Here is a 15,200-nt window from a genome sequence, read left to right on the forward strand (position 1 = left end):
GATGCAAGGCATCCTAAACTCTACACAATGAAAACACAATATAAACCAAATTTCATAAGCTCTATATGATAATACAATGAAAATCAAATTTCATGTATAGTTGTTTCTCCTTTAAGGTAGAATACTAAAAGAGATAATGCATTCAATACAATAATGCAAAAGACAGGAGAAGTCTGAGAGCACCCATGTTTCATTGCTTGTGAAACTGATTTATTCCGTCCCCATCCAAAGGTCATCGGCTCAGGGATTCCTGGGTGGCTCAGCGGTTTGGCACCTGCCTGATCCTGGGGTCCCGGGAAGGGTCCTGCGTTGGCCTCCCTGCATGGGGTCTGCATGGGTCCTAGAAAGCCCCATATTAGAATAAGAACAGAGCCCAAGCCAGGGACAGGAAGCCCCATATTAAAATAAGAACAGAGCCCAAGCCAAGGGCAGGAAGCCTCATATTAGAATGAGAACAGAGCTCAATGCCCTTGAAAGCCCCCTATCAGAATGTAAACAGAACTTGAGGAATTCCTCCAGCCCTTCTGGAGGTCCCCTAGACCAGCCCTTAAAACTAAGCTGAAACCCACCTCGGGGTCCCAAGTCCCTGCTATGCTGTGTCGGGTATACTTGGACCCAAGCTCCAGCTTGTAAATAAACCGTCGTGTGTTTGCATCGGTGTAGGCTCCTCGGTGGTTTCTCAGATTTGCAATCTTGGGCACAACAAACCCTCTTGGGCAGCTCTCTTGGATGGCAGGGAGTTCAAAGTGTCAGTCCCAGTGGCAATAAAGATACCTGTGTTTTAGGCCTGTGGTTTAAAAGTGGAAGAAGGGGGAATCCCTGGGTGGCTCAGCGATTTGGCACCTGCCTTTGGCCCAGGGCGCGATCCTGGAGTCCTGGAATCGGGTCCGAGTCGGGCTCCCTGCATGGAGCCTGCTTCTCCCTCTGCCTTTGTCTCTGCCTCTCTCTCTCTGTGACTATCATCAATCAATCAATCAATCTTTAAAAAAAAAAAAAGTGGAAGAAGTTCTGTGGAGACAAAGGCATGTGGCTAAATAGGTTCTCATTCAGCTGTTGTTCACCGAGCTTCTAGCACGGGACAGGTCCGACGCCAGGCTTTGGTGATACAGACCACACGCACAAGACCAAATGTGAAACTTACAATCTAATGGAGGACACACAGTAAATGAATACTCTGGGTCATTCCACCCCCCAGCCCTGTTTGCAGATACGATGTCAGGGGGCTGGGGTGTGTGTGTGTGTGCGTGCACGTGCACCTGCTTTCTCTGCTTTTCCAGGGGTCACAAGGGCACCTGCACACGGAGGAGGCTGGTGCGGGGGCGGGCTGGGCCCGGCATGCAGCGTTGGGGTGGTGGCAGGAAGCTGCCGGGCACAGGGACATCCACGGGGATTGCGCGGAGGCTCTTCCTCGCCACGGCCCGGAACGCCGAGTGCCACCGAGGCTGGCGCAGACGTGTTCCCTCACTTCCCCGACGTTCCCAGGAGCTCTTCCGCAGCCAGCGGGGGTGCGGGCTGCCCACAGCCGCTCCTTGCAGTCCGGAACTCCGGCCCCAGGCCGGGGAGCTGCGGCGGCGGAAGGCCCGCTCCCCTCCATTCCGGTGGGACCCAGCCCGTGAACAGAAGCTGGCTCACGCAAGGCCTGCGGGGGTGCCAAGGGCAGGTACAGCGCGAGTGCTGAACGCCGGGGGGCTGAGGACAGTTCCTGGGTCCGGGCATCAGCAGGGGCGACAGGAGCAGCTACCCGAGGCCCGGGTCCTCCTGCGGGGCTGCACATCCTCCCGACATGCAGCGGGGCCGTGGGACGATGGGAAGGGCGGGGACACGCAGGACCAATGGGGGCGCGTGGGCGTGGCGCCCTCTACCGGAAGCCCGACTCTGCCTCCGCTCTTCCGCCCACCCCTGGCTGCCGTAAACCGATGAGGATTGGCCGGGCACCTTCGCGGGAGCCACTGGCACGGCAGTGACGTGAGGAGCCGCCTGGCCTCCCCCGAGCTCCACACTGCGCATGCCCCGAGTGGTCCCTGGGAAGCCGCCCGGGGTGGGGCCGTGTCACGTGCCTGCGGCCGCAGCTCAGGCCCAATAAGGGGTCGTCGCGCTCTATAGGAGGAAATTAACGCCACCAGTGACCCAGGTAGTGCTGTTTTTGAGATAAAATTGTGCCTAGTCATTTGAAAGCTATGCTTCTGCTCCTCAAGCATCTTGAGGGATATTTTCACCGGGTGTAGGATTCTGGCTTGATGTTTTCTTTGCACGCTTGAAAATTCTTGGGCCACTTCCTTGACCTCTGTTGTTTGTTATGAATAATAGACACCGCATTTCTTTATTTCTTTTTCTTTTCTTTTCTTTTCTTTTCTTTTCTTTTCTTTTCTTTTCTTTCTTTTCTTTCTTTTCTTTTCTTTCTTTCTTGATTTCATTTATTTATTTGAGACACAGAGAGAGGCAGAGGGACACAGGCAGAGGGAGAAGCAGGCTCCATGAGGGAGCCCGACGCGGGACTCGATCCGGGGTCACCAAGGTCACGCCCTGGGTCACAGGCGGCGCCGAACCGCCTGAGCCACCCGGGCTGCTCCGTCTCCCTCTTTCTAATGGTTTTTCCCTCCTATAAGTGAGGTGATGACTATCGCTGGATGCTTTTCAGGATTTTTTTTTTTTTATGTGTTTAGTTTTCTACTTTGTTAGGCTGCCCCTTGTTTTTTCACCTAGAGAGAGAGGGGGAGAGAGAGAGAGAGCGAGCGCAGGCCTCTCTCTGTTGCTGTGTGTCTGTCTGTCCTGGGTTGTCGCTTCTGGGTTGCTGGCTTCTTCAGCTCCCAGCGGTGTGTGCAGGAGACAGAACCAAATCCTGCAAAGCCCACGGTCACGTAGCTGCTCTGCTGGTCTGCTTTATTTTTTTCCAGAAGTTGTTTTGTTTTAGTATAATCACTGTTGTTTGTAGTTGTACTTAGTAAGAGGAGTAGTAGAAAATAGACCTACTCACCATCCTTGAAGTGGAACACGTTGTTGTTATTATTACTTTGATCTTTTTTTTTTTTTTCCAGTTATGCCCCATTTGATGAATTACTTCGTGATGCACTGAGCTGAAACATTTTTTCCCATTTCTTGACTGTGTTTTTGACTTAGCGATTTTGTATTTACTGTTGTTTAAACTGATGGGATTCCTGCACTTCAAAATTGAATATCAAATGAAGAAACAATATCAGATAAATTTTTGTCCGTTTTTATAGATTATTGAACAACTTGATAGGTCAGAATATATTTCCGCTATATACTTTCAAAACTGTTTTAGATGGTATGCAACATTTCTTCCTTTTTTGTTTTGTTTCGAGGGAGAGATACTTTTTTTTAAAGATTTTATTTATTTATTCATAAGAGCCACATAGAGGCAGAGATACAGGCAGAGGGAGAAGCAGGCTTCATCCAGGGAGCCCAACATGGGACTGATCCTAGGACCCCAGGATCACACCCCAGGCTGCAGGCAGCGCTAAACCGCTATCACCGGGGCTGCCCTCTCTAGCCTCTTTTAAACTGATATGCCTGAACTTGATGATCCTTAAGACTGTGTTCAGATTCAAGGTTTTACTGTTTTGTGGATCAGTCATTCTAGTTTTCTGTGGCGTATTTGACCTTATGAATATTCTCACTTTGGACAAGAAAAATGTTGAGAAGCAAGGCAAAATGGACATCAGGGAAATTTGATCTAAAGTGACAGCAAAATTAACAAAACAAAATTATTTTAAAAGCTTAAGAAATTCTGCGTTGACTGTATTTCTGAATCATGAAGAAAAAAATCAGAGATCTGTTAATTCCAGCAGGTCTTGTAGAATGCTTCCATTCTATCTGCCTTTGTTAAGTTTGTAGCCAATTTTCACTGCAAATTATTTTGACTTACATTATTTTATGTTTTTTACTTTAAATGCTTTCATTATTCTGGAAAAGCAGCTATCTAAGTAGCTAGCTGTGTTTGAATTGTTATGTTTCTATGGCTTTTGATATATAGTGGAGAGATTTCTTCCGACACATCTAATGTTTTCATCACTGCCAGGTGCAATAAATTAATCTATTTGAAATCCTATTTATCAGAGTCCCCTACTTGGGCTTTAGCTATACACAAATGTTTTAATTCTGATTTTCCTTTTCTTCTCTAATATAGGAGTAGTTACCTAAGAGTAGTCATTTTTTTTTATCCTGTTACATCTATTTTTGATTCTTTTTTTTTTAAATTTTTTAATTTATTTATGATAGTCACAGAGAGAGAGAGAGAGAGAGGCAGAGACACCGGCAGAGGGAGAAGCAGGCTCCATGCACCGGGAGCCCGACGTGGGATTCGATCCTGGGTCTCCAGGATCGCGCCCTGGGCCAAAGGCAGGCACCAAACCGCTGCGCCACCCATGGATCCCCTCTATTTTTGCGTATAATAATTTTATCTGTTTTTGAAGAGACTATATCTTACTGTTTATCAAAAATTTTAAAAAATGAAATCAGCTTTAGGAAAAGCCATATCTTTGTGTGATTTCATATTGTTAAATCATGTTTAGAAACCTTAGGCCAATACTTATTGCTCCTTCCGATTTATATTGTGCAAAAAATGCAAAGTAATTTTTAAAATACAGCACAAAATTGATCATTTTAACTTTGATTCACACATATCTTGTCCATGCAGACTTTGCGTAGCTAAGCCATTTTTAAATCTGATAAAGGGACTTAGAGTGAAAAATTCTTTCTATTAGATTTACCTCCTCTGCCAAGCCATGATATATAGATATTCCTTAGTCTCCACTTAGCTTTCCTGGTTTTTAAAATAATATTCTGTATCTAATTTATACAAACTGATGAGTAGCTATTCACCTCTAAATATATGTGTAGACTCCTAAATTTTAAAATTTGACCCTATCTTGACTTCCAAATTCTCTTTTCCAACCTGCTCCTGGCCATCTCCAGGTGGATATTCTGCTATTACCTAAAACTAAACAGTGTATAATACTAAGTTTTTAATTTTTCTTCCCCAAACTTGATCTGTCTACCATATCTTCTATGTCAAATTTTTTTCTTAAAAGATTTTATTTATTCATGATAGACACAGAGAGAGAGACAGAAACACATACAGAAGGAGAAGCAGGCTCCCTACGGGGAGCCTGATGTGGGACTTGATTCCAAAACCCTGGGATAATGACCTGAGCCAAAGGCAGATGCTCAACCACTGAGCTACACAGCATCCACTCTTCTATGTAAAATTAATAAAATCTGTATCTTCTCAAACAGTTCAATTTAAAATTATCCTCAACTCCTCTTTTTTGATTAATCCCATGACTTTCAGACTTGAGTGAGCATCAGAATTGTGTGAGTGCTGGGCTCCACCTTTAGGGTTCTGATTCAGTAAGTTAGTAACAATGCCTAAGAATAGGCATTTCTGAAAAGTTCCTTGGTGATGCTGATATTGCCTGTCCAGGAACCACATTTTGAGAATCACTACTTTAACTTCCTTGTATAAATAGTCATCTTGATGCTAAGTGCTGAAGACGTTTTTGTAATTCTCCATTGCCTGTAAAATAAAGTTTAAAACCCACATCACACGCATACACACACATTTGGTGGGGGGATGGATATTAAAAACTTTGGCAGTTATATTCTAATTATATTCTAGTTGTATTTTGCTGCCCAAATATCATATCAAACCACCATCAATAAAATATTTTGATCGTTGAAGAAAGAGTGACTAATTCTCTTAAATGTTTGTCCTTTCATTTACTATCATTTTTTTAAAAAGAAATTCTCTAAATCTAATTTAAAACAAAGAAACTGGAAGCAGTCATATATGTCAGTGCTTCAGTTATACTGAATTTTAACTCTCAGTTTCCATTTATATTTTTGGACTTTTCTACCTGGTCGTCATGTCGGCAGCTTATACTTAGCAAAACTGCCAATGCTAAAAGTTATCAGCTATAATTTATTCATCCCCTTTTTCCCCTCTTATAGTACCTACCTGTTGCTTTAACAAATATGTATTATTAATCTTAAGATGTTGGTAAACATCTGTTGAATTGAAAAAAGGATGGATACTTCTTCCATGCAGTTGTGCCACTTTAGCTTCCAAGTGTTATGTATTATGAGGTGTTTCCATAGATGAGTAAAATTATTGTTCCCCTCATTGGCTAGGGAGCTCTATATATATGTATGTCCACTGATAATCATTTAAAACCCTCTTAGAGGAGTAAATGACACTTCAGTCTTCTATAGATTCATTTTATAAGAAACCATTACTTAATATTAATTTTTAATATTCGTATTTAATTAGGAAGGTATTTTCCTACACAAACAGGAGCAGAATGAACTGGTATATACATTGTGCTCATTCCATAAGCACAAACTTCTCCAAAGCATGGGACCGTAGGAAACATTTTTTCATCAAAGCACATGGTTGCACACCAAGAAATCTAAACTGTGAATACAAATTGTTCTGATGAAGGAAATCATTGATCTTACACTAATTAGCAATATGTTCTCCAGGAAGGAAATCACTCTTGAGAGGTTTAACAAATGGAATAATATGGAGGAACTATTCACAGGCTTGTCCCAAAGAATAGTCCGCATCCAAATGCAAACACCTTTGCCATTTTTTTTCCTCCCACAGTTTCTTCTCAAGTTATTGATATTAAAAGTAGATTCATCTTCAGTTTTGCTCTCCAGAATGGACATGATCTTGCTGTTTTCTCCCTTCTCAGTTGTCTTGTATTAAACAAACAAAAATAAACATTTTGCATGCTCTTTTTCTATAGGAATGGTTCTTTTGAGCCCCTTTTCTACCTTCCTGCTTTTGTTTCTTTGTATCTTCCTGTAAGTAAGCTGCCTCATACATGAGATCTTAAAAATGTCAAGGACATAAACTACTTGAATGTCTTTGAACTCCGTCAGAACCTCCTTTACCATAGTTGCTCCCTGATTGTTAAGCTAACTTTTGATTGATCTGTTTTTCCCTCTCTTTCAAACTGCCGCCTCTGCTAGTCACTACCCCTGTTTACCCACTCAGCTCCTAACTCCCTTTTGCTTTAAACTCCTTTTTATTAGGACTCATGCAGACTCTGCTGTGCTCTCATGCTGTCTTTCTGTAGCTGGCCTCTCAGAGCTTTAGATTATTGATTCTTCTGCAGATGAGAAATTAAGCTGAAATTCTTCTGCTTCACTTCTGGTGTTATTCATGTTAGGTTTGAACTCAGCATTTCCGAACATGTTTTACGTTATAGAAAGTAGTATCTACATTAGTTGATGGATTATTTATTAGTAACTAATATACTAAAAAAGACCAAATGCTTTAAGAACTCAAATAGCCTTGAATGTGTCTGTGTTTAAAGATGAAGAAACTGAGATTCAGAAATTGTTTAAGTAATTTGAAGTAGGTTTAAGTAGTAAGTTAGTAAAAAGCAAGGGAAAAAAAAATCAGGTGTTCTCTTAGAGAATTTTCTAGTTAACTATACATAACTTGTCCATAAATGTGTGTATTAATAGCCAGAATCATTTTATAATATAGGTACTTAAAACTTTCCTATCTGTACTATTAAACAGTCATTGTTTAAATAGAAAAAATACTTTATTTAGATTTTGATATTATTTCTCCAGTAGTCCCGTGAGATAATGGGAACTATCTTTTCACTCTTGAGTGGTATCTCAAAATCCAACATGAATAATAGTAGGTTGCCAGTATTTGCACAAGGTGCTCTAAACTATTTTTCTTATAATTTTATCTATTTCTTCCTTTGTAAGCCAGAAAGTCAAAGGTAATTTCTCTGAAATAGCACAAATGTTTTGTCTTACATTTATTTTCACAGTTTCCCTTTTTTGCTTAGAAAAATCTTGATCTTAGGCTTCTTGACTCAAAAAATTAGTTCTAGAAATTGTCTAATAGTGAAAGAGTAAATAGTTAAAAAACATTAAAATACTGCTGTATAGGTTCCAGTTGGTTTTCAGACCTTGAAGTCCCCATCTTGTAACAGTTGGATTCATTTAGCTTTTACCTTGAAGATCTAACTCAGGCCCAATTTTTAAGGCCAATACTGATTGTAGAGATTAAAAAAAAAAAAAAAAAAAGCGGGAACCACAAATAGGCATATTTTCTTATACTGTAAAACTTTGGTTTTGGGACCATTTTTAGTATTGAAAATTTTCCTTGATTTTAAAACCAATTCCCCTTTGGCTCTCCAGGACTAATAAATGCCTCCCTATAACTATGTTCTTTCCATATCTCTAGGACTGATTCTCTGAATCATTCTAGCCAATTTGTTGAGGATTCAATTCACATTCTCTTTCTTTGGCTACCCCTAAGGTTACAACTTCTAGTTTGTATTTAAAATATTTCTGTGTGAGGAATTCCATAATCTATACACAGTGGTGGAACTCTTAAGATGGTAGTAAACTTAAATGGGATTGAGCAATAAAATATTTGTTATAAAATGTGCCATATAATTTTGAATAGTGTATTTTAATTAGTGTTATTTTTAAAGTTTATTCTCCTTTTTATGGCTAACCTGACATTAGATGGATTAAAAATATAATTTAAAAGTTTTTTTAAATGTAGACTTATCCATTCAGTCAAATCTAAAAGTAACCTATGTTTATATAAATACATTAGCATTTGTCAATACTATTATTAGAATATGGGGTTATTTTTGTAGATACTTTTTCCCCTTCATCAGAGATGAACACATATGGGATCATGACTAATAAATTTGAAACTCACACTTGTAATTTCAATGAAAAATTGTAGTTTGGCATCAATTATTAACTTACAAATAATTGGAAAGGAGCAAATTATATTTTATGTTGTGTTTCATCCTGTTTTAAAGGTAGATTTGTACAAAGATGAGAAAATAAGAAGTGCCCTCATTTATACTTAACCAGTGAATGTTTCTCAAAGCAGAGCCCCTATACCAGCATAGTCAGCATCATGTGGGGAACTCATTAGAATGCAAATTTTCTGGGGGGATGATCCCAGACCTTTTTAATTAGAATCTGGTACTGGGGCCTAGTGCTGTGTTTAAACAAGTCTTCCAGGTGATTCTGATGCAGTATAATTTGAGAACCATAGTAAACCAGTTTTAATGACAAAAATTAGCTATTCTCAGAGAGTAAGTAAGAACCAATGGATAGCTCATTTAGAGCTATTTGGGTTTAGAGAAAACAAATTAAAAGAAAAACAGTGGGGATCCCTGGGTGGCGCAGCGGTTTGGCGCCTGCCTTTGGCCCAGGGCGCGATCCTGGGGACTTGGGATCAAGTCCAACGTCGGGCTCCCGGTGCATGGAGCCTGCTTCTCCCTCTGCCTGTGTCTCTGCCTCTGCCTCTCTCTCTCTCTCTCTCTGTGTGTGACTATCATAAATAAATAAAAAGATGTTCTTTAAAAAGAAAAACAGTGAAAAAAGGTGAGTTCATTATTTTTCATGAAAATTCCTTTAGAAATTCCAAAAATTTTTTTTTCTGAAGTCTTTAGAATGAATTAATAATTGTAATGAAATTCATGATGGGAATTTGAATTTTGGATTTCATATGATATTCTATGCTTATTGAATACCATGACTTCAATCATTGGGTCAGGTTACACATAATTATCAATGGCCAGTTTTAGTATTCATATGTAAATGTATAAGATTTAAAAATCATGGAAATGAATATTTAGCAACTGGCTTCTGAATGAAGAATTTGAAATGTGATTTATTTTCTTGGCTTTGTTAGCAGTGAATATATTAGCCCTGCTCTAATAAAATTCACATTTCCCTTCTCTGCTTACTGAATGAGCTGTTCAAAAGGCAGAGATCAAGAGTTTTGCTTAGTAAACAAGAATCAACAGACTTAGAGCAGGTGTTGCCAGCCTGATATTCAAGTTTCATAGGCGAACAATTTAAAAACACATTAGTGAAAGCAATTGTGTGGAAACTGTAAGTTTAAATTTATTATCTTTTGTTGCTATTTTTCAAGAAATTCATATTTTTTGAGGATAATTTTATAAATCACCATCAATCCTGTACCTAAATCTGTTTCTCTAACTTATGTGTGATATTATCTTACTAGGTTCTGTGAAGTCCACAGAGAGGACAGAGTATTTAATTCAATGTCCTATCACAATAAATTATTAAGAGCAGTTATTGGAGTTGACCATCAAACTGATCAAAACCTTCATGAGCAATGGAAGAAATTGCAGTGACAGACACTCTTGTATAGGATTCTAATTTTTATTTAGCAAATACTTATTGATCATTGATCATTTTCTAAATGTTAGAGCTGTGTTCTCTAGATGTAGTTTCTGTAAAGGCAGCATCATTATCAGCTGGAAACTTATTAGAACTGATAAAACCATGGGTATGCAACTCTAGACCTGTTGAATGGGAAACTCTGAGAATGGGCCCAGCATTCTGTTCTTGTTAAAATCGCATCCAGATGATTCTTACAGACATCAAAGTTTTAGAACTGCCCTAGAGCTAAGCATTGTATTAGGTACTGAGTATACCCAATGAAAGATAGGAGAGAAAGGAAGGGAAGAGAAGGGGAAGAAAGAATGAAAGATGCATGGACAGATAAAGTAGTATTCCTACTTGCAACTTATTCACAGTCTAGAAGAGAGTGCTCGATTGGCAAAACATGTAAATAGGCTTCAAGAAAGACATGTACCAGGTGGTTTTTCTTTTCTTTTCTTTTTTTTTTTTTTTTTAAAGATTTTATTCATTTATTCATGAGAGAGAGAGAGAGACAGGCAGAGGGAGAATCAGGGTCCATGCAGGGAGCCTGACGTGGGACTCGATCCCAGGTCCCCAGGATCAGGCTCTGGGCCAAAGGCGGTGCTAAACTGCTGAGCCACCCGAGCTGCCCTGTACCAGGTATTTTGAGAACACTGTGGGACTGGTTGTTAGAGACAGAAGAGAAAGCTATACTTGAGTAAAAGCTTGTGAAGAGGCTTGCTAAGTAGGCTTCAGATAAGGCCCTGTCCCTGACTTGATACACTTCATCTCCTGCTCCTGCTCTGCCTCAGGCTTAGATTATTTTTACATATTTGATTTGGAAAATAAACTATGATTACTGATTATTTAGTCCTGAAAGCGTGTTTGTCGACATAAGAATAGTAATATAATCAATTACAGTCGGTTGGGGTATTTTTATGTTTCACAAGTACTTATGAATCACTTCAATTTACATAGTTTCTTTTTTTTAAGATTTTTAAAATTTATTCATGAGAGACACAGAGAAAGAGGCAGAGACACAGGCAGAGGGAGAAGCAGGCTCCCTGCAGGGAGCTGATGTGGACTCCATCCTGGGACTCTGAGATCACACCCTGAGCGGAAGGCAAATGCTTAACCACTGAGCCACCCAGGCATCCCACATAATTTCAAATAATAGACTTTTACATCTCTTAAAAGATGATTCTATAATTTTGCTTTGTCAAATAAGAAAAGAAAGGCATGGCAAGATCAATTTGTTTGCTCTAGATTTTAGGATTGTCAAGAGTTAAGTCTTACTACGCATTCTCTCACTGTGATCCCTAGGGTCTTCCCTTCATTACCATACTTATTTTTCCTCACAACTGAAAATAAGCTCTAATTATTTCAAATTTTGACCACTGTTGGGGAATTTTGTCTCTGTCTCAAAAGAATGCAGTAAAAATAAAATATTGCACACAAAAAACATTTTTATTTTTAAAATATTGTATTTATTTATTTGAGAGAGAGAGCGCACAGAGGGAGAGTTAGAGGTAGACTCCTTGCTGAGCAGAGAGCCTGATGTGGGGCTTGATCTCAGGACTCTGTGATCACAACCTGAGCCACCCAGGCACCCCAAGATTTTTTTAAATGACTTTTTAACATTTAGAATAAAACTAAATGTTGAAAATCAGTAAGTTTTTGAAACATTAATGTCCTCTTATCATTGCATAAACATGCCAAAGATGAGTGTGCAAGTGTGTGAAGGGGGGATTCTTATTACCTCTAATTCTGGTTAAAAATTATTGAAATCTTGAGCATTTTCCACAAGTTATTGAACCCTAGCAAAACAGTGTTATTCCTGACTTTTTGCAGTACTGATATTTGAAGATAAACAGTGAAAAGATTGCTGGTTTTCTATCGTGAAAATTGAAAATCTTGATAATTTTGTAACTTAAAAACATTGTGTTTTTCTATTTCAAGAACCAGTCCTTTTTAAACCTGGACTTGCCCTTTTCTAAATCCCTTTTGTTTAAGTCTTCTTTTCAAAAGGCCAATTTTCATGTATTAACTATACATTATTTTCTATTACAAAGGAAACTGTAAGAACCAAAAAAACAAACTAAATTTAATAAGCTTAATTTTTTCATTACCTTCACAAGTTGAGTGATGTCCCTTCAACATACATGTCAATCCAGGAGCTTAGAATGTGACCTTACTTGCCATAAGAGTCTTTACAGGTATAATTAAGGTAAGGACCTTAAGAAGAAATCATGCTGAATTTGAGTGGTCCCTGAATAAAATGATGAGTGTCCTTTTGCGAGACAGAAAATGAAGGGAACCTGGCTGGCTTCGTCAGTTAAGCATCTGCCTTTGGTTCAGGTCATGATCCCTGGGTCCTGGGTTCCAGCCCTGCATTGCCCTTCCTGCTCAGCCAGGAGTCTGCTTGTCCCTCTCCCTCTGCTCACCAACACCCTCCACCTCACTCCGGCCCCCATTCATGCTTTCTCTCTGAAATAAATAAGATTTTAAAAGGAAAAAAAAAAGAAGACAGATACAGAGCAGAAGTTCATGTGAAAATGAAGGAAGCAAATGGAATAGTGCATCTACAAATGAAGGAATGCCAATGATTGACAATAGCCATTCGATACTAGGAGAGAGGCATGGAATAGATTGTCCAGAACCTCCAGAAGGAACCAACCCTAGTGACACTTTGGGCCGACTTCTGCCCTCCAGAACTGTAAGAGAATACATTTCTGTTGTTTTAAGCTACTGAGTTTGTGGTAGTGTATTACTACAGCCCTAGGAAATTTAAGACACTATTCATGAATGATAGATCAGTGTACTTCTTTTTAAAATTTCTCTGACCATCTTTCATTGACCACAAGTACCTTTCTTTGGATGTAAGTTGAAGTCATGTCACTTGTGCATTAGAAAAGCTTACCAGAATATCTGTTACAAAATTACTGCTCTGGATTCTTAACTTCCACCTTTAGAATTGAGTGAATTTCATTGAATCAGATAAGGTTCAGTGGAAAACAGAAACCATATTAGATATTTTAAAGAGGACAAGATCTATACAGGGAATTAGATGCTCATAAAATAGGAAGGTTAAGGCAGCAAGTTCTAGTCTGAATCTCCTTGAATAACTCCTAGTATTAATTCAACAATAATCTGCTGGGGGAGCTAATACCCTAAGGCAACCTCTTGGGTTATGATTGAAGCAGAAGCTTCACTGTAACATTTGCCTCTCAATATCAAGGAAGCTGGAGGTAGGAGACCCATACCTTTGATTCAAAGAACTTACATCAGGGACACCTGGGTGGCTCATCGGTTGAGTGCTTTTGGCTCAGGGCCTGATCCCGGAGTCACGGGATGGAGTCCCACATCGGACTCCCTCCATGGAGCCTGCCTCTCCCTCTGCCTGTGTTTCTGCCTCTCTCTCTGTGTCTCTCATAAATAAATAAATAAATAAAATCTTAAAAAAAAAAAAAAAAGAATTTACATCAAATAGCTTCCTAGTAGCCATGGCCAAAAACCTTGGCCTACTTCTGCCATTTTAATCAATTATGAATACATCCAGTTGGCAAAACCAGTCGTCTCCAGAATTCTAGCTTCAAGAACTTGTATAAAATGCATATTTAAAAAAAAATGCATATTTCAGATTCCAAACCTCCCTACGGTTAGAAGGACCCCGCATTTGGTTTAATGCTCTACTGTTGCCATCTTGAAATTCTTAACAAGGAGCTCATATTTTCGTTTTGCATTGAGCCCGCAAAATTATGTAGCTGGTTCTGTCAGCCCTGTATAGAGCTCTGACATTTTATCCCGTGCTAATATTGCAAGGACAATTGTTGCGGTTTTGCTTTTATTGCTTGCCTTTCTAAATCCCACTTTCCAGGATTGTGTTGGTTCTGTTGACTCTTGACTAAATCAGTGTGGTGCATCTTCCCAGCTTCCTTGGAGCTTCAGCTAGCACCTACTTGTTACCTTTTGCTGCAGTTGCACTATACTCCTGAAATCCCCAAATTTCTACTCTTCACCTACAGCCATACTCTCCCAATGCTGAAATTTTCCTGCCTATTCAGACTTTCTTTTTTCTCATACTCAGTTTTATTTGAAATTAATCCTAAGTTGGTATATAAACAGAATCTGGTGCATTGACTCACTAGCGTGGCCTTTCTACCACCAACAAATCAAGACTGTCATGCATTGAAGCTAGCCTTTGCACACAGCTTTCCTTAAATTTACTTTATATCTTCAATAACGATGCTGTGTGTGTTACAATTGTGTAACAGGAGGCAGCTTGTCATTTGGTATAAAGTATACCAATTAGGGAACATGGAGACCTTGGTTCATGTCCCAGTTCTGGTTAACTACTCATGAGACCTCTGGATATTTCTTTTCCCTCTCTCTGAACCTATAAATTGGAGGGGCTGTACTAAATGGACTGTAAATTCCTTTCCCAGTCAGATTTTTTTTTAAATAAATATGCTAACAAGCATAGCTGGCCTCATAGATTTTGTTGTAAGAAAAAAATACATTTTTTTTTCCTGTGATGGTATACTGTAGATGCAGGGAAGTGATTACTAGTATTCAAATGTGGCATGCTGTTTCCATGTTGTAGGCAATCATGCTAAATAAAAAAATAATAATTTTAACTAAAATAAATACTGTGTTTTGCATGACAGGAAACTAATGCTAGCTTCTCAATATTCACTGCAGGCAAAATGATATTAAGACCTGATCCTGGGATGCCTGGGTGGCTCAGCGATTGAGCATCTGCCTTTGGCTCAGGGCATGATCCTGGTCATGGGATCAGGTCCCACATTCAGCTCCCTGAGGGAGCCTGCCTCTCCCTTTGTCTATGTCTCTGCCTCTCTCTGTGTGTCTCTCATGAATAAATAAATAAATCTTAAAAAAAAAAAAAAAAAAAAAAAAAAAAAAAAAGACCTGATCCTGTGCTTAGGTAGTTTCTGGAAAAAAAAAAAAAAAAAAAAAAAAAAAGAGAGAGAGAGAGAGAGAGAGAG

General features: G+C 39.4%; 1 long non-coding RNA gene across 5 annotated transcripts in view; it reads left to right on the forward strand.

Annotated features, from left to right (window-relative positions):
• Nucleotides 1-2,009: 2,009 nt before the first annotated feature.
• LOC111091832 overlaps nt 2,010-15,200 on the forward strand; it is a 131,469-nt gene continuing 118,278 nt past the window's right edge. For all 5 annotated transcript variants that reach the window (XR_005376307.1, XR_005376306.1, XR_005376305.1 and 2 more), the window contains exon 1: nt 2,010-2,131. This is a non-coding gene — a long non-coding RNA (uncharacterized LOC111091832). The remainder of the gene's footprint in view (nt 2,132-15,200) is intronic.

This window comes from Canis lupus, chromosome 22, assembly GCF_011100685.1.
Source record: "Canis lupus familiaris isolate Mischka breed German Shepherd chromosome 22, alternate assembly UU_Cfam_GSD_1.0, whole genome shotgun sequence".
In the NCBI taxonomy this organism is placed as follows: Eukaryota; Metazoa; Chordata; class Mammalia; order Carnivora; family Canidae; genus Canis; species Canis lupus.